The sequence below is a fragment of the Erithacus rubecula genome (assembly GCF_903797595.1).
Source record: "Erithacus rubecula genome assembly, chromosome: 3".
Taxonomy (NCBI): Eukaryota; Metazoa; Chordata; class Aves; order Passeriformes; family Muscicapidae; genus Erithacus; species Erithacus rubecula.
In genome coordinates, this window is record NC_136689.1 from 5401111 (window position 1) to 5420204 (window position 19094).

Here is a 19094-nt window from a genome sequence, read left to right on the forward strand (position 1 = left end):
ACTTGCCAGGTTTAATGATGAATTTACTCATTTGAAGGAGTTGCTTTATGTTCTTTGCACTGGAACATGTTAAGAAAAATAAAAAAAAGAAGATGAAGAAATGAAAGCTTTCAAAGAAACACTTAGGGGGAAAAAACAGTTCAACATTTGAGCAAAAGTGTTTCAAAACTCTGCATCTGTTCTCCAGCAAATCAAGTTATGGATATTTTTCCCTCTCAATATTTTGGAGTTTTTGAGAATTAGCATTTTTAAGTGTGTAACATTACTTTGTCTCTTAATTTGTGTTGTGTGTTGAAGTACAAAGTTTCCTTGGGGCAAAACACCACAGACTTTAAGGAATCTAACCTAAACTGATGAGCACAAATATCCTCAAGAGGTCATAAGAGAAGTTATGGCCTGAGTTTTACAGGAAAATTAAAGACAAGGAAAACAAAGCCTCTCCCTTTCTCCCTAGAGGTACCACAGTGAGGATTTATTGGCTGAGCATCATCTGTGCTGCTTTAGCTCCTGAGCCACCCCTTCCCAGGGACTGATGGACACACAGAGCAGGTCCTACAGTGGCACCTTGTTATATATTTTAGCAAATAATTCCACAAAATTAGTGAGACCAGTTTTCCCACAAATTTCTCATCTCTGGGGGAATTTTCTGATGTCTGTGGAGAGCCATACTAACACTGAAGCATTTCTCTAGGGAAGGCATGAACAGGGTTTTTCTTCTGCACTCTCTATTTTAGTGAAACTGGTGGTAATGAAATGTCTTGGGACTTGTGACAAATTTGATTGAAATAGGCCAGGAGGTTTAGAAGGTAGAAAGGGGATATTTATACAGACACAGAAATCATGTAATTCTTAATTCCTACCAAGTAAGTCTTATTTCCCAAGGAAAATAGGCTAGAAATACACCTCCTGTCCTTCCTCACATGCAAAGATATTTGTTGAAAGGTCAGTGACCATTAATTTCATATTTATGTTCCTGTTTCCATATGCAGAAACAAGAGTTCTCTTCCTGCATTGGCATCCTGTGTCCTGATGGCCACCCAGAAGAAAGCTGGTCAAGGTATTTTGGCCTCACTAGAAGAAGAAAAATTGAGGCTTGCAATATTGGCTGTCTAAGTTTGCAAACAGAGACAACATCTGTAGACCACAAGGTTAAGCAGCTACTGGTTTCCACATCACAGCCTATTATCTTGTTGTGGAATTATTTTGCCCAAATCAGTTTATGAATGCTTATCTCCCAGCACAGATCTTAAAATAAATAAATAAATAAAGAAATAAATAATTGAAGTGGACCTTACTAAATCATGACACAAAGACTTCTTTCAGAGGCTTTATAAAGAATGAGATCTGCATGTAAAGTGATATCCTCATTGTGAGTATGTAAGGGGATCTCCCCTGCAGTCAAACCACTTTCCTCTTAAAGGGACTTACTCAGAAGTAGGAAAAGTCTTTCACCAATTATTGAGCTGTTCCAAACCAACTCAGAAGACCAGCACACATCAGTACCTGACAGCTGTCCAGTTACCTCCTTTACAAATCCACCCAGGGAGGTTTTCAGCCACGCTCCTGCTGAACAGACAATCCTATTAACAAAACATCCTGCTCCAGATTGAGTCAGGGCTCTCCATATGAACAACAGCACAACCTAACAAGACCATGGGGATCAGCTTATTCCCTCCTCCTTCCAGGCTGTTAAGCCCAGGACAGACCTGAGACACATCAGCAGCCTGGGTGTATGGTGCATCTGTATATGTTGTACCTGTTGTGTAGATAAAAAAAACACTTCAATTTCTAGTGCTGTCAATGCAGTGACTTTTAATCAGTAAATTCCCTTTCTAAGACAGGCAAGGAAAAAAAAAAGTTCTCATCTGAAAAAAATATCAAATGCATTTTCAGCCAGAAGACATAAATATAACCAGAAAGCCATTTGGAAATGCTTTCATCTGACAACTGACATGCTTAGATCATCTGCAGCCCACCCTGTGCTTTTCTCACTAGAGAAATTAAACACTAGAACTGCTGCTGCTTTGAATACTCCCCTTAAATATTTTCTGGCACAGACTTTCCCAAAGGCAGCAGTGGAAGTCTCTCTGCTTAGGGAAGGCAAATCTTTCTTTTGCATGAGACACAACACAGCACAGCACATACTCTGAACAGGTTAGGATTTAAGAATTATTGAAAAGTCTCTACTTGAGGGGTCTGGCACTCTTCTCCTCCATGGGAATGTTTGGTCCCACTTCCCTTTTCACCTGTCCTGACCCATTTCTCATTAGATTCTGTCTATTTTTTTTAATCCCAAATTATGCCCAAAATCCCACTTTTGGGGTATTTGGCACAATTTTCCTTCCAGTCTCATCTCTGTCCACATGTCCATACCACTCTGGACTCTGCATCTGAGGTCTGGTGTGCCCTGTAAATGTTGAGTCCTGCCCAAAAAATCAAAAATGTTGCAAGGCTCTTCCTGCAGCCAGGACCTCGGGCTATGCACAGCTCCCCTTGCTCAGCAAAGGTCCATTTGGGGTTTCAGAACATGATCCTAAACAAACCCACCTCTGAAGTCTGTGTAGAAACCCCTCCCTTCTGCAGAGGTTACAGGGACCACAGAATAACATTCCCTGCAGAGGCTCTTGAGACTGTTTTGGCTTCTTGTTCAAGGTGTAATTTGACATATCCAAACTGAAATGTAATTCTTTGATGAGGGGTTTCACTCTGTCACTTGTCACTTCAAGCCCCCATACAAAGAAAACCATGAGCAGTAAGCAAGCAGCTTCAGCTGAGGGGGGCTAAATCCCAAAATTCTCTTGTTTTCTTGGTTCACCAGAGGACAACTTAACAGCCAGGGCATGGTGCAATGTTGAGTCACATCTACACATGGCAGCTGACTGAGGTATATATGCAGCTTTACTCCAAATCTCTGCAAATCCATGCAAAGTCCAAATCCATGCAAAGGTCCTGCTTCTAAGAGTTATATGAAGCCTGGGTGTTATTGGGCAGCCAGCAATGCTGATCAGAGCCACAAATCTTACAGGACAGAGGCAGGACAGGTATATTGGGGGCTGGTACTTCCACAGCCCACTGCAGAGAGCAGAAAAACTTTTCCACAACAGAAGAAGAACAGAACTTGCTGCAGAAAGTGTCCTAACAAATAGGGCTGAAAATCAGCAATCCTTCATGAATACATCTTTCAGGACTGAAACATTTGTTGGAAGATGGACCCCAGCCAGAAATAAACATTTGGTGAGTGCCTAAATTAAGTTAACATTTGCAGCCATGATAGACTTGGTCTCAAACACCAGGATGTGATCAGTCAAATGAATTACAGCATCTTAAAGTGGCAAGGTAAAAACTAATTGCTTCTTGTTGTGAGTTAAGCTCAGTAGTGGGTGTCCCAGTGACTGCAGGTCCTGTAAGAGAATTAGGCAAAGAAAATAGACAAGGGTAGCTGCAGAATCTCGGCTGACAGGTAGGTAGTAGACAAACCCACTGCTCATTTTCATGCTACTGTGTGCTAAATCCTATATCCTTACCCAAATCCATGTGGTCTCTTCATCTAGAAGTAGTTGCATTTCTCTGGCACGTGCCTCAGTGCAGATGGAGCTGCTCAGTTATAAAGAAGTGCTGTTCTTGGTATAGATGGGTCATGGCTGAACCACCCAATAAACCAAGTTCTAGGGTGTCCAGTCCTCCAGCAAAAACCATGTGGCCAGAGAACACAAATGTAACTAAAACACCATCCCCCAAAAAAACAAGAACCAAACCCATTGTAAAGGAAATTACCTAGTTCAGGAAGACTTTATGCCAAGTTAGGAGCTTTTTCCTCTCCTGGTCAGCAGATGGGCACCATGAACATCAGGTTGCACATGCTGGCTGTGGAAATGCAGTTGTGTGCCTGAGACACATCCAGGAACTCCATGGCAGTGGAAGAGGCAGAGCTGCAGTGCTGCAGAAGCCACACCAGTTTTTGCAATGGAAATATCACAGACTCATCAGCTGCAATTTCAGTGTCTAAGTAATTGTGGCCATCTGGGATGTCTTAGCTGCTTGTGTCTGGACCTGGCTGCCACTGCAGAGTGGATCCACCTCTGCCTAATCCATGAGGACGTCTCAGCTGTGCAGTGGCACTTCAAGTGGTGTGAAAAGTTGCCTGAATATTGTATTTAGGAAACTGAACCAAGCATAGAGTGATTGCTGGAGGAGCTCTAAAAGCTACAGCCAGACATGCACATCAGCAGCTGAAATAGAGGTATAGTTTTATTACTATTAATTATATTCCCCTCAGCCCATCAGCATGATAGTATTTTTTGGTAGGGTTTTTTTTTTTTTTGTTTTGGTTTGGTTTTTTTTCCTCTAAATACTTTATTTCCCAAATCTGGCAAAAAGTATAGTACAAAGAGAGTGCTGCTTCATCAGCCATAATCCTCTAGGGATTGAGGAAAGAATCCAATGGAGCCAAAGGTGAGCAGTTTTGGAAGACATCTGTAGAAGAAACACTTGCAACTGCAGCCCCCCGCCAGATTTGCTTAACCAGAGATCAGACCACCTCAAAGTCAGACATGATTTTCTTATTTCAGTTTGCTTTCCTGTGGTTATGAATAAACAAGATTCATCCTAACAGTTTTTCAATAATCCTTTTATTTTTTTTTATTGAAAGTGGAGGGTCAGATTTAACCATATGACTCCACAATCTGGAAATTTCAAAACTGTGTAAATAAGTTAGGAAAGTGGCTGTGAGGGACTTGATGTCTCAGTTTTGGACCAGCTCTTCATATCAAAAGCTTTGTATTCAGGCATTGCATGACAGCTGAACCAAACAGTGTCACCAGGAGGGTTCAGGCCCATGGGTTACCAAAAAATGTCCTTGCCTCATGCCTGAAGATGCTCAGAGTCCATCAGTTAAACACACAGTTTATCTGCTCTTGCATGCCAAGGCTGCATGACAATTTGGTCTTAGCAGACATTGGTCAGGAGAAAATCTCACAGCACCACTCCATAGGAAAACTTGCTGTCTTTCACCAGAATTCCCTTGGAACACCATTCTGCTTTCTTTCATGGAGTTCTCCCCTATTTCTGGCCTATTTCTTCAAGAGGATGTATGACCAACAAAGAGGGGAGGAACCAAGCTCTGGAGACAGGAGCTGTGAGATGGGTGTCTAGGGCTTTGGTCATGAACATAATTACAAGTATCTGAGTAAGGCACCTCCAAATCCCAAAATTCATGGCTTTCTGGGGTCACTGTGACCCTCCCCATCAGCCCTCTGGGGACAGCTCAGGTTTACTGTGAGCCACAGCAGGTGATGGAGTTGCACCAGAGGTGGTTCATGGTGTGTGCTTTGCATAAACACAAGGGTTTGGAAAGCCACAAAAGGACAGGGAGGGCTGGGAAGTGAGGGCTGTGGTTCTCATGACAGGCTTTCACAGCTCACAGTGCCAGTTCAACTGCAAAACCTCCTGGTGCTTAAATGGTGAAGTTCACACTCCCTCTCTGGAGGGGACAGAAGGTAATGGTACTCAGCTGTGACTATGACTATGCCAAATACCATTTGCTTATCCGAGATGAGCACAGATGGTCATATTTCCCTCTGTTTATTTTTGCTGAATGGCCTTTTCAGCCTGCCTAGTCTGTGACCTTCTCCTAAAAATGGGTAGATACATTTTTCCTGGGATGCTGGACTTCCTCTTTCTTCCGGAGGCAAACTGAAGGCTCTGCTGGTGCCAGCTGTGAGGACATAAATGGACCAAAAAAATCTTTATATTTTCAGATAGTTCCTTGCAAAATGCAATTTTAGGAGTAAATAAATCCTCCAGGTGCACATGTGAAGAGTGTCCAACCAGGTGGTTCTCAAACCCAGGTTATGCAGATTGTGAATAACAGGATTCATGAGTTGTTGCACTGCACTCTAATACCTGGCACTTTTCATCTTCAAAGTAAAAGTGCAGCCTAATATAAAAGGACATTTGAATCATTGTATTTAAATACAAAGTGGGCTAAATTACTAAACAATATTTTAATGTGACAAAGGTAATAAAAAAGGAATGATCAATAATCAAACAGTACCTGCTATTTTGATCACTAATTAAAAGGCAATCTTGGGGGTGTGAGGTCCCCAAAAAGGATTCAGAGTAGAGGGAAGAGAGCTGGTGAAGTTTAAGCACATCATGAAAGCTCAGCACAATAACCCCAGCAATACCACAGTGCACTGCAGCTGCTTGTTAAGTTCCCCCTTTAATTTTAAGTTAATGTAATAAGTCACTGGTTTTGGCATGGCAAAACCAATATTTAAAAGTATGTCTACTGTATCAGTTATTGAATATTTTGAAGCCTTTTGTACTGGGTCACTCATAGACACATAACAAGAGGCACAGCAGATCAAGGTTCATATATTGTACAAAGTAATAAATGTAAAGAGGAGAAGAACCTGGCCTGGACTGCTACTCTCAGATTTCCTCAGGAGCTAAGGTGAGAAATTCACAGATCATAAAATGGTTTGGGTTGGAAGAGACCTTGAAGGTCACCTTGTTCCAACTCCCTGCCATGGGCAGGGACACCTTCCACTATCCCAGGTTGCTCAGAGCTCCATCCAGCCTGGTCTTGGACACTTCCAGGACATCTCCCACAGCCTCTCTGGGCAGCCTGTGCCAGTGCCTCAGCATCCTCACAGGGAGGAAGAAGGAATGTTAAATTGCTTCCCTTCGCTCAGAGAAGCTGAGTGCCCCAGTGATCTCTCCCACCTCTTGTCAAAAGATGAAGTCATGATAAATGCAAATCCCAAAGCACACCACCTGAGGGATTCTAGATCCTCCTCAAAACATTTTTCCACAAAACTCATTCAAAGTCCGCTGTCTTCAACAACAATAGATCTAATATTTAACAGAAAAAAAATCCCTCAAAGGATCCTTCTTTCCCACAGCTCTTTAGATCTTCCACTCAGCATAAATGCATTACATCCAGGATGGCACTGAATGGGTACAATGAGTCAAATATTAATATTTTTCATGAATAAGAGGTCTGGTGCTGATGATGACTATTTAAGTCAATACCCTGCAAGGCCAAACTCCATGCTGGTTATGTTTAGAACTACAATTAGCAATATTCTTGGCCATCATACTGTATTTAATTTTTTTTTTTGGTGTAAGCCAAGGTATTTCCCAGTCATGTAGCACCCACCCAACCATCCAACAGACACTGTGGAGATGATGCCTCTGCAAAGCAACTTTGCTCTATTGGGAGCACTCTGAGGTCCATAAATAATGTCACATGAAGTTCAGGTGCCAGGAGCAGCCATGGGGCTCAATAACCACAATGTCATTCTAGTAGCAAACACAGCTTACATTATTGCTTGCTGATTATTAACTAATACTGATAATTAGCTGATAATTAGCTAATAATTATTGCTTACAGATAATTAGTAAACATGCACTGTTACAGCATGGCAGACGTATCTCTTTGAAATGTTTGGTGCCCAGACCAAGCTGGAGAGGAGAGACAATCAGGCTGGATTAACTATTTCATGTGCAGGAGAAAGAAAAAGCATTTCTTGGTGGCAGTGAATGCCACAGGCAGCTTTTACACAAGCAGGTGAATGATTTTATTTTGATGAGGGAGAAATTTTGATTTTTTTTTTTGGTAAGCCACTCAAATGGTTACCAAAGAAAATAAAAGCACTGCTCACTTGGGTCACAAGCATCCTCTGACAGACCCAGCTGAGATGGATGGCAGCACTGGACAGAAAGCTATTGGCCACTTTAGCAATGAGCCTCACAAATATTAACCCTATATAAATAAATAATGTTTTAACTTCACAGAGACTGATCATTGGAAATAGAGACAAAATTGCTCATTCTACAAACCCCTGCTTAAAGAAAATACATGGGTAAGAGAAGAATTTAAAAAAGATTAATGGACGTTGTCACAACCTTCTCTAATGACAAACAAGGCTGTCAGGGCAGGTCTCTGGCCCAGATCACTCACAGCATAGCCCAGGCTTGGGCTAGGAAAACAAATGCTCACCTGTCATGGCACTGCAGAGCTTTCCTTCGAGTCCTTATAAGTGCCACAGATTCAGGCAGCAGGAGATATTCTGAGTGGTTTTATCAGCAGCAGCCAAGTGAACTGCCCTTCTCCCTCTCCTTCCAGCATGCTGCACAACCATCCCTCTTTCCTTAACTTACTCCCTCCATGCCTCTTCCTTGCCAAGGGGATGAAGTACATGAAAAGGTCACACCTTCTTACCCAGACCTTTCTAAACCCAAGCAGCAGCAGGGACAGACCCAGTCCCATGCAGTCCCATGGAACTGAAGCAATGCCAGAATCCCATTAGATTTTCAAACATTCCCTGGAGCTCTTTCCAATGGCTCAGCAGGCAGGGGGTGAGCAGGAATCTACTCTCACAGCCTGCTTCCATTTTGGGGATAAAAACATTCACATGTCCCAAGATATTACATCAAATACAAATGGTACAAGGGTTTCTGCCATCTTGCTGAGCTCTTCAGAGAGGAGAGATTAAGCAATGACAATGAATGGCTGAAGTGGCAAGGAAAAAAAAGTCCATGATTTCCCAGAGGAAAAAATAAATTATGATACTCTCCCAGGTTTTTCATCTTGCTGTTGACTATGTTAGCACAGTCATCATATAAAAATCATAGAAAATAGCACTGGAAGGGATTTTGATCAATTCTCCTCCAAATATAGGGCCAGCTGCATTCTCTTTTTGTAGCCAATTTGATAAGATACATAGTCCTTAATATCCAGATCAAAATGAGTGCCATGGCATTGGAGCAATACCACCAAACTGAGGATTGACTTTATTTCCCTGGAGGTATCTGCAGCTTGTCTTCAGACTTAGGCAAGCACCACTGCACATCCATATCTGGTAAGAGCAACAGTGATAAGAACTAGACTATTTTTGTTTATTTTAGGTTGTCTTGGGTTGCAACACAGGATGTGACCAGCAATGTGTATTCTGTCCCCATCTGTTGCAGCCGGGTGGGGCAGTGACCCTGATCTCCTGGCACATATTATCTGCTAATGGGCCATCTTTAAACCAGCTGAGCAATCATCTTTATCTTTCCACAGCCCATCCTCCCTCCAGGAGATATCATCTGCTGCTGGCCCATTCAGTCCCAGTGCATGACTGATAAAATTCCATCATCCCACTGGGAGATGTTCCAGCCAGGGGAGGAGCCAAGCCTTTCCTACCCAGATAAAAACTGAGATTTTGGACACCAAGGGACCTTCTTTTCACTGGATTCCAGAGGAAAGCCAGACCTTTCCACATCATCCCTGGACCTTCAGAGGAAACTGCACCTTCTCCAGGAGCACTGCTGCAGCTGAACCACATCTGCCACTGCAGGAGGATGCAGCCACCATTGAATGGGACTGCTGCCACCACCCTGACTGACTGACGGGTGTCAGCTTGGATTCTGACTCTGACAGTGTTTTGGGATTGTTCTTTGTAATACTGTATTTTTATTTTAATTTTCCTAGTAAAGAACTATTATTCCTAATTCCCATATCTTTGCCTGAGAGCCCCTTAATTTCAAAATTATAACAGTTTGGAGGGAGGGGGTTTACATTCTCCATTTCAAAGAGAATCTTCTGCCTTTATTGGCAGACACCTGTCCTTCAAACCAGGACATAGGTGTAAAATGAAATTCTAGCATTTTAAAATACAGACAAAGGAAGGTCCAAGTTTACACAAGCACATCTTCAGAGAATTAGTTTACACGAGCAGGCTGGTACCTTTTGGGTTGTAACACAACTGGAATCCCCTCACTCTAAAACTCCTTCCACCACATCAATAGATGTCTCAAGAACGGACTTGAGGTCATATCCCCATCTTTTCTCTCTGCTTTGTCCAACAGAGAGTTATTTGGTCACAGAGGAAAGCAGAGATGGTGCCAGAAATGCCTTGAATAGCTGTGGCCTCATTCTGATAGAGATGTAGTAGGGACACAATGTAAGATGTACCTTATATACATCCATATGTGTGTTTAATGAAAACTGCCAAATTCCCCTACTGAGAGATAATGATCTCCCGGGACCAGAGCAGAATTTTTACTATTCTACTTGAAAAAGATACTTTTAAAAAAAAATTGTTTGTATCTGCAGCACTATTGTGCCTGAATGGATTGTATTGGGGGCTTGTGCTGTGTACAAGTACAAATGGCCTTGCTTAAACGGAGCAATACTCATTAAATAATAATGCATCAGTAAGAGTCTCATTTGGTGACATGTCTAGCTGGTTTAAGCATTCTCCTGCATACATAATTTTTCTCCTTCATTCCAAAAACTTCAATTACTAAGTTTTATTTGCCTAGGAGTAAAATACGCATTAGAACCTGTAACATTTCTCCTTCCACTCATGTCTTGGAATTTGCTACACCTAGGCTACAAGATGTCTGCAGGAACCCACAAAGATGTTAGTGATCCCAAAAAGTTTGTCTCCCAAGTGGGGCTGGTCTCCTTCCCAGTGATGTTCATAATCATCTTGTGCCTTGAAGCAAATTCAGAAATTTGCATTTAGCTTATATATTTCTTATTTCTCTAGCTGAAAAGAAATACTAATATTCATTCATCCTTCACATATTTTCTTCAGAGCTCTCTCTTGTCTTCAGTTTACCATAAGCAGTAAATCTTTCCAGAAAAAGACTCTTTGCAGGCTGGCTAAAAAACCGGGAGACTGTAAAATCCACCATGACCTACAAGTGTGAGCTTCAAATGGTTGCAAACTGCAGCATTTCACTAAGTGGTAAAAACAATATCTTCTGGCTCCATCATTACCTGAAATATAAAGAAAAAAAATTGGACAACTTAGTATGGAAATCTCTAGGTTCCTTCCAAGCTGGTCTAGTCTAATCATAGCCAGACTTCATATGCAGATAAATTCATCAAGTACTTTTCAAACAACAACAAGAAGAAAAAAAAACATGGCTCATTTTACATTGCCTGATTTTGTTTATAGTCTATGACAGAACTGATCATTTCATATACATAAACACGACTTCATTGATATTTCTTAGTCCTGGGACTATTCTGGAGGGGTTATCAGTTACAGGTCTCAGTTTCAGGTCAGACACCTGGAGACCACCATGCTCATATTTTGGTGGTCTTTGGGAGCTAATGCATATTGACAAGCAGCTAATCCAATCCAGGGTGGAATTTACCTTATCCATTCATAGAGATTGAATTTCTAAAGTCAGCAAGCAGCCTGGGCTTCTCTCCTGTGTGTCTATGCACCTCCTGAGGAAAGGCAGCCTAAATTCAGTGTCTAAAGTGGAGTTTTTGTCATTGTAGCTGCCTCACTTTTGGCTGAACAGGGACCTGATCATCTCACCTGCATGATGTCTGGCAACCCAGACATGGACAGGAAGCCCAGATGTGGATGTGCAACCTAAAATGATTTTCTAGGACAGTCTTCCCAACTGCAGCAATGCAGGATGAGAGATCCATCCATCCCAGGGGGATGTGTAGAGCCAAGAGCTGCACTGATAGAGGAAAAGAGAACACCAGCCTTGGGAATCCCAAGATCATGCTTCCCAGATTACTGTGCCCACATTTTGGGAGTCCTTTCATGTAGGAAAAAATGGTGGAAGAACAGGCTGGGCTCCTGAGCAGCTGAGGTTAAGGTTTGCCTGTGCCACTGAAACTTGCTCCAGCTGCAAGCCAGAAGCACAGAGCTCTTCCCAAGGGTGGAAAAAAGCAGAGGAAAAACCCTGTATTGTCTCCTTCAGAGATTTGCTCCAAAACATGGCTTCACTGAGCAGCTGTCACTCACCTTCAGATACAGCCAAAATAGCAGGATTCATCTTTAGAGGCCTAAATTTTGGAAGTGTTGAGCACCACCATCTCCCATAGGGAATGTGGCTCCAGGAGAGAAGCTCTTAGATGCCAACACAAAAAGCTCCAGCAAAAAATTCCCCAGTCACAGCATCAAAAAGTTCTCCCCTGGGCCTGCCTTGATTGTTTCATACCATTACAGTTCAAACTTTTGCTCCAGCATTTATTTGATACAAAGAGCCTGTTACCCCAAGGAAATAGTTTCCTCCCCTATTGACATTATAACTATATTAAATTTTATATTAGATATTCTGAAATATTTACCAGCAGGGTTAGATATTATTGTATTTCTTAATTAAATAATGTTGAAGGCACAGAGGGAAAGGCCCCATCTAGAGCCATGACACCCAGTTGCAATGCTGGGGGACTGGGACGTACCCTGCTCTGCTTCTGCCCTCCTGGATGTCCCCAGGGCATGATATTTAACCTTTCCTGGACTGATTAATCACTTTAATAATGGAATGCAAAAGGAGGGGGCATTTTCCCTTGAGTCTTGGTGTCCAGTGGGGATCTGCTTCATTTCCCCACCACCACTGCCATCACAGTGCTGAGACAGAGAAGTAGAAGCAAGTGTTAGAGAAAATTCAGTTTAGCCAATAATATTTTACAATAATACAATAACAGCCACTCATAAAACAGTCCCTGCCCCATAAAATTTACAATGTAAAGCAGACATATAAATGGAACAAAATGGGAATAGTATAATGATGGAAACACATGGAGTAGTGAAGCTGTTGACTAAAGCTATCCAGCCATGTGTAGTGAGAGGTAAGAAGTGATCCCAGCCTGGGAATTCACCATCCTTGCCCAGCACCCTGCAGAAAACCTCTCCAGCACCCATTTCCCAGTAGTTATCTGTCTGTGGGCTGAGATGCTGCCACATCCAATACAAAGTTCATCTAGCAGACAGCCACTATCAGCTGGAGGGAACCTACCTTCTCCAGGAGACCCAAGGTCTGCATCCATGGCAATTTCAGTCAGCTGAATTCAGACAATAGCCACACTTATCTGCAATGCTGCAATGGCAGCTAATGCACACTCAGTTAATCACTGGCATATTTGTGCACTGCCAAGTGTATAATAGCTCGATAATGAATTTGTATGGCTGCGCCTATAAAAACTTTGCTTTTTATACTCAGGCATTTTAATTGACACAGAAATACATTTTAAAAGAGAAAGCAGGCTTGATGAGGTCAGCTTAAATTCCTTGGTATAATTACCAAGTCCATTGAACACAAATCTGAAATCATTTAGGTTAAGTTAATAACTTATGCCTTTAGTTTATAAGCACGGCATTACATCTCAGACAGCTCAGATCTTGGCTTTGCTCAAGTGGCCTGGCCTTTAATAAATTCCTCCCCACGTTTTTCATGTTATAGTTCTTTTACAATCATGGTTTTCAAATGGCAGTGCAGGTACAGTGTGTTTAAATCACCATAAATTAGAATTTCTTTTTTCTGGCTATGGCACCTTTATTGCAAGTTGTCGACTTTTCTTTCAGCCATAAAGGTTATTGCAGGCACAGGTAGGAAATGAAAAATGCACCATGTGCTGTCTGCAGATGTCCCATGACAGACCCCTCCTGAAGCAGAATCACTTTCAGAGTTTTCCAGGTGATTCTACACAAATAAGTATTTTTTATCAGCTTGGTTGCAACAACCTTCACATTTACCTCAAGTACTGGGTTTTCATGGCAAGGTTTTGGTTGCAGTGAGGACTACAGTGGTGGCTTCTGTGAGAAGCTGCCAGAAATTTCCCCTAGTTCCAACAGAGTCATAAAAGGAGGGGAAAAGAATGTTCATCACTCACAGTTAAAGATAGCATTCAGTACTAGGTCAGACATTTCTCAGGAGGTTGGTTACCATCGTATGATTGGTAAATATCTCTGCTGCTGCCTCCTGCTTGTGCTGCCTTTAAGTTAAACTGGAGTGGCAAAGAGGGTCCAAAGTAACCAAGCAATTATGACTATGAGTAAGAAGGAGCTTTTTGGAAAACCTGTAGAAAGAGGAAAAGCTTTGCTTCTTCTAAGCAGCCTGGAGAGAGTCTGTGGGAGGTGGCTTTAGGAAAGTTTGCCTGACCAAAGCACTGAGTGTACCTGTGGCTTTGGGTTGTGCATTCATTGAATGGGACAAACTGCTGAGGGGAGAGGCAGGGAAAGCATCTCCACAGCCCATGCCAGGATGTGAGAGCTGCAAGAATCTGCTTGGGATGCTGGCAGACAGCTGCCTCCATGCACCTCACCTCCCTGCCCCCTGTGCCCTCCTTCCCAGCCTCCCTCCTCTTGTGCACGTTCATCTTTCCCAAGGATGCCAGCAGATCCCTGCACATGGCATTGAGATAAGAAGCAAATGATGCTGGGAGGAATTTGCTGAGCCAGCTGGTCTTTTGCACCCTGTAGGATGCACAGACCAAAGAGGCGTTTGCCACACATGTCACACAGATGAAGCCAACTTTGCATTCAACAACTGCACCAAACAAAAGATAAAAGCAATTTCAGCATAATAGATCATTCAAAGGGGCTCCAAATCCACGCTCCCTCCCCTCCCTTTGTACCCTCTCTCCAGGTTGCTTAGCAAAAGCTGATTTTTATTTCCAATTAAAAGATTTCAGAGCAGCTTTTATTTATTATTTATTATTATTACTATTTTGTGTGGCCACTTTGAATCACACTGCTTCTTTCTAGTTCTTTAATCTAATCAAAAAACTGCAGCACAGACAATTCCTCCCTGTGAAATGTTCCTGTGTTTTGTTCAGTGCTTTGCATAGCTACACTAAGGTTTTTGGCTCATTTTTAAAGTGGCTCCAGATTCATGCCTGAATTGCAACTAGTCCCACAAGCAGAAATGTCAAGGACAGAAGAAGCAAAAAACTCCCCACTAGCCATGTTCCTGGGATCCATTTTTGTGAGGGATATAGTGGTATCACAGGGAACTGTCATGTTTAATGTGCACTGGCTGACATTAAGGAGGAGGCTTGAAATGTGAAGAAACACAAGTACAATAATTGCAGCATCTTGTGGCAGAGCTCAAGATGCTGCCATTCTCCTGACTGCCAGCCAAGAGGAATTTCCCAGGAGCATGTACAGCAAAGCCCTCTTCTCATGGGGCCAGGCAAAGTGGCATTTCATTACCAAGCAGTAACAAAGAAAAGATGTTTACTTCTGTGCAACGTGAGAATTCAAATTCCAGCTTGGGGTTTGTGCTGTTTGCATTAGGGATGAAATGAGCTCCAAACACTGGGACACTTGTGGAGTGCTGTGGAGATGCTGTTTCCAGAGAGGGGTATTTTTCAGAAGATACTGAAGGGTAGAGCAACACCCAGGTGCTACCAAGTGACTCATGTTTGGTTCTCTGATCTAATCAGAGCATTTGAAATTCCAGCAGTGCTCTGGCACAAGCTGTGTGTGCACTCCAAGAGCTGATTGTGCTTGGGGAGCTTCTCACCTGAGACTCTAGAAAAGAGGCTGCAAAAATTAGTTAACTCAGTCCCACAGCCATGCAGGTGGATGAAATTACCCAAAAACCAGTGTTTTTAGTGGTTTGGAGACCAAAGGACTTCTGCAAGCAATGCAGAAACAGCAAAGGCAAGGTGGTCTCTGCCCCGAGCATCCTTCATGTGACCAACAAAAAGCAAAATCTTGCTCAGCTCCCATTCCTGTGGGCAGAAGAGGAAAAGTCTTCTGCATCTATTGCCCTGGCAGGGATTGTGTCACTGCTTTTTGCTGTGACAATTGGGAAGGACATTTCTCTGTTGGGAGTGTGTGAGGTTCAGGGCCATGCACTTTTGGGCTACAAGTCTCAGAGGCTGCAGACACCTATATCCCATTTTGGAAGAGGTTTGAGTTCAGGTTTCAATGACAATTACACACCAAGTAGTTCAGAAACGTTTTCAGAAATACTTTAGGTGCATGCTGGAATTGCTAAATGCTCCTAAAACTCCACTCCACTGGGATTTAGGGAGCAGATCAGTAAGGCAGCCCCATCACAGGTGACATGTGAGCCTGTGCTTTCATCCCACAGCAAACAAAGCAATTTGGATGAGCTGACTTCTTGGGAAAAGAGGGTCTGGCACCACCACTATCTGAGCAGAAACTGGCCACACCTGCCAGCAGGGAAACCAAACCCTCTGGAACTGACAAGTGAAATACAATATTTTTCACAGCTGGAGATATTTTTTGACAGACAAAAAAAAAAAGTCAGCATTATCAACATTTTCTATTTCCATACTTTCCTTCTGCAATCCCTTCGTGATCAGGAGAGAGTGGGCTGAACACGTTGCAGCAGATTATGCTGCTGTTATTTTGGGACCCATCAGACATACTGTAATTTTCCTGAAAAATCTTGTTATCAAAAAGTTGTTGCCTAATTTGGCATTCTCTGAGATTTCTGTAGGTGAGATAAGATTTCAGTAAACACACTAATTTCTGGCTGTACATAGCCAGAGCTGTATAACATAACTGAGATGTATTTTTCCAGTTCAGTTAAAATACAGTTCATGACACAAAAGAGGGTTTCCCCTGCTGCTTGGAGCTCCTGTTGCATATTCTGAAGATCCCTCCCAATCTCAGTCAATTCATTTCTTTAGAAAAAGATTTCCAGAGCTTCATTTACATCAAACTAGAGCTGTAAGGTACAAAGGTACATCTCATGCCAAGACTACATTTTAGTTTTTGACTTTTGAATTTGTGGGGTTTTAAGGTCATTAAAGTTCAAAATGGAGTTTTATTACAGTTCTTATTATGAGCAAACATTGTGTAAAATTTCCCAAGATGTACAAAATCCAGATACTAACACTTCTTTTTCAGTGGCCAGGAGACCATTACAATGATCCTTTCATTTGGCTTCTTTCATAACCCAGGCCAGATGAACACCTTTGACTCCAACACCTCAAAGCAACATCCACTTACAAAATTGTTCTTTTGTTCTGATATATATGGAGAACCAGAATTCTCCACCAGCTGCCTGAAAACCTGCTAAGACAGTGGGTAGGGAGCAGAAACAAAATGGGACAACCAGTCCCTTGGCAAATTGTCAATGATCCAGTCATCAATTTAAACTCAGGATCACCAGAGCCTATGAAACTGCAATAGTTTAAATTCTTTAAGGAAAGCTTCCTGGGCCCAGCTTTTTATTGTTCATTTTACAATTCTGTTTATAACTTATATGACATAATCAAGTGGAAAACTCAAAAGACAGGAGATAACAGTGACTTCCATGGTGGTTTTCAAGGTGAGGCTGTCAGAAAAGGGGATGTGCAAATACAATTTTTTCCATATTTAGCTATTTTCTGCAGATAGGATTAGGCAGTTAATATTTTTTAGTGAAGGACAATGAGTGATATTTTCTAATTAATTTTATTTTGGTGGCTCAAAGTGTGGCTGCCTCAAGTTTGACCCTCCCAGTCCATGATTGATGATGTTCCTTCAGCTGCTTTGGTTTACATCTCAGCACAAACCCACTTTTCCTAGATGAGAGAGATACTCAAGCATGATGACATCCAAAATTGCAGCTACAGGATCTGTCAGGGACCAGCTGTCAGTGCTCCATGTTTCACAACTTCCCTTTTCTGCAGCTAAACACTGTTGTCTCCATTCCATGAGGAGCAGGACAGATGACCACAGTGCACAGCTTCTACAGTGACCATCCCCTGGTTCCATTAATCATCTTATGACTCTAAGTGCAGAAAAAAATCAGCCCAAAACTGATGCTGTGGGTATGGATACCAAGGTGCTCACTTGGAAATCCAGGGAGAATAGAGTATGAGCTACATGTGCCAAGGAGTACAGTCTAACAGAGATATTCACTTAAGGTAGAGTACAATAAATGTAAGTAGCAGCGATTTAAAAGAATCCCACAAAATACCTTGGCTGCATCTGCATTAAACTGAGAAAGTTTCCTCAGATCTTCCTCAATACATGTTACACTTCAATCCTTCTGTTATCCTAATTACATCTCAGAGTGGGAAATTTTCAACAAGTTAATGACCTAGGGCTTGATCCATGGTATAATGAAGGCATGCAGAAATATTCCCTGATCTGTGGTAAGCCAGGTATCAGAAAAAGGTATATCAAATTCCCATCTCATAAGGATTATTCCTTATTTGCTTCATTGTGAAAGGGGCTGTGAAGCAAATTCTACAAGGAACACAGGAAAACTCTGCTTTCTGCATTTTTCTTAACATGAAAACAGCCATTTAATTACAAGTGAGAAACAATGTCATCCTGCACTGAAGAAAAAAGACAAATTATAATTTTAGGAGCTGAAAGCCTACTTTTCTTCTTCTAGGACACAGTCCTTTTACAAAGATGAGGGATTCATAAAACTCACAGACACTTTTAGTGTGTTGCACATCAGAAGTCTCAAATCTTTTCCTGTGAGGTTCCATTGGCACCCAGAACAAGAAATGGGTCATGTTTGCTCTACACAGGAGACATTTTAGGGAAAATTGGCTGCTTTGGATATTTTGAAATAACTAGAAAGAGCTCAAAACCAAAACAGCAGGAAACATAACCAAAGGATATTTTGACAAGTTTTAGGTGCTTTTTTTTTTTTTTTTAGTAGTTGGCCAGGGATATCAGATTACAGCACCATAAATCAGGATCCAACACCCCAAGGTCTGTGCAGCTTCACCAGCAGCCAGACTTTGCTCAGGACTCATGGCTACTCCATTTCTGCACACCATTTCCAAGAACTAACAGCCTGTGAATGATGCCAGTCAGAAACGTGGCCACAATAAAAGAGGGTGAAGTGTGGTGACATTTTCTCAGCTAGTCGGTGTAAGCAAACAAACAAAAATACAAAGGGAGGAAAACAGCCCTGGCACAGATGGGCTCTTTTACATGTTGCTTTCCACACATAGAGCAATTTAATCTTGAGTCAGCACGAGTTAGCAAAGGAATGACAGGTTGTTACAATTACAAGCTGCTTTGGAAGTATTACTATCAGTGCTGCTGCTATTTATGTTTAGTATTGTTATTGATGCTATTAATACTGCTTGTACAAGCGTTTAATGGTACTGTACTGATGTAAATAACATCTGGATTAACAGTTGAGAGAGCAACATGATGCAAACCAGATTGATGGCTGAAGACATGGCATTTATTGGGTCACATTTCTGGGCTGTGTTCCTGTGGATGTTGTGCAGTCACACTGTGAGAGTCAACAGGAGGCTTTTCTAAATAAGAACCCCAGGATCTGGCTTGTGGAAGAGGACATGATGATGTGAGTTTTATTTTTTTCTGCCTCTTCAAGGACAGATTTGT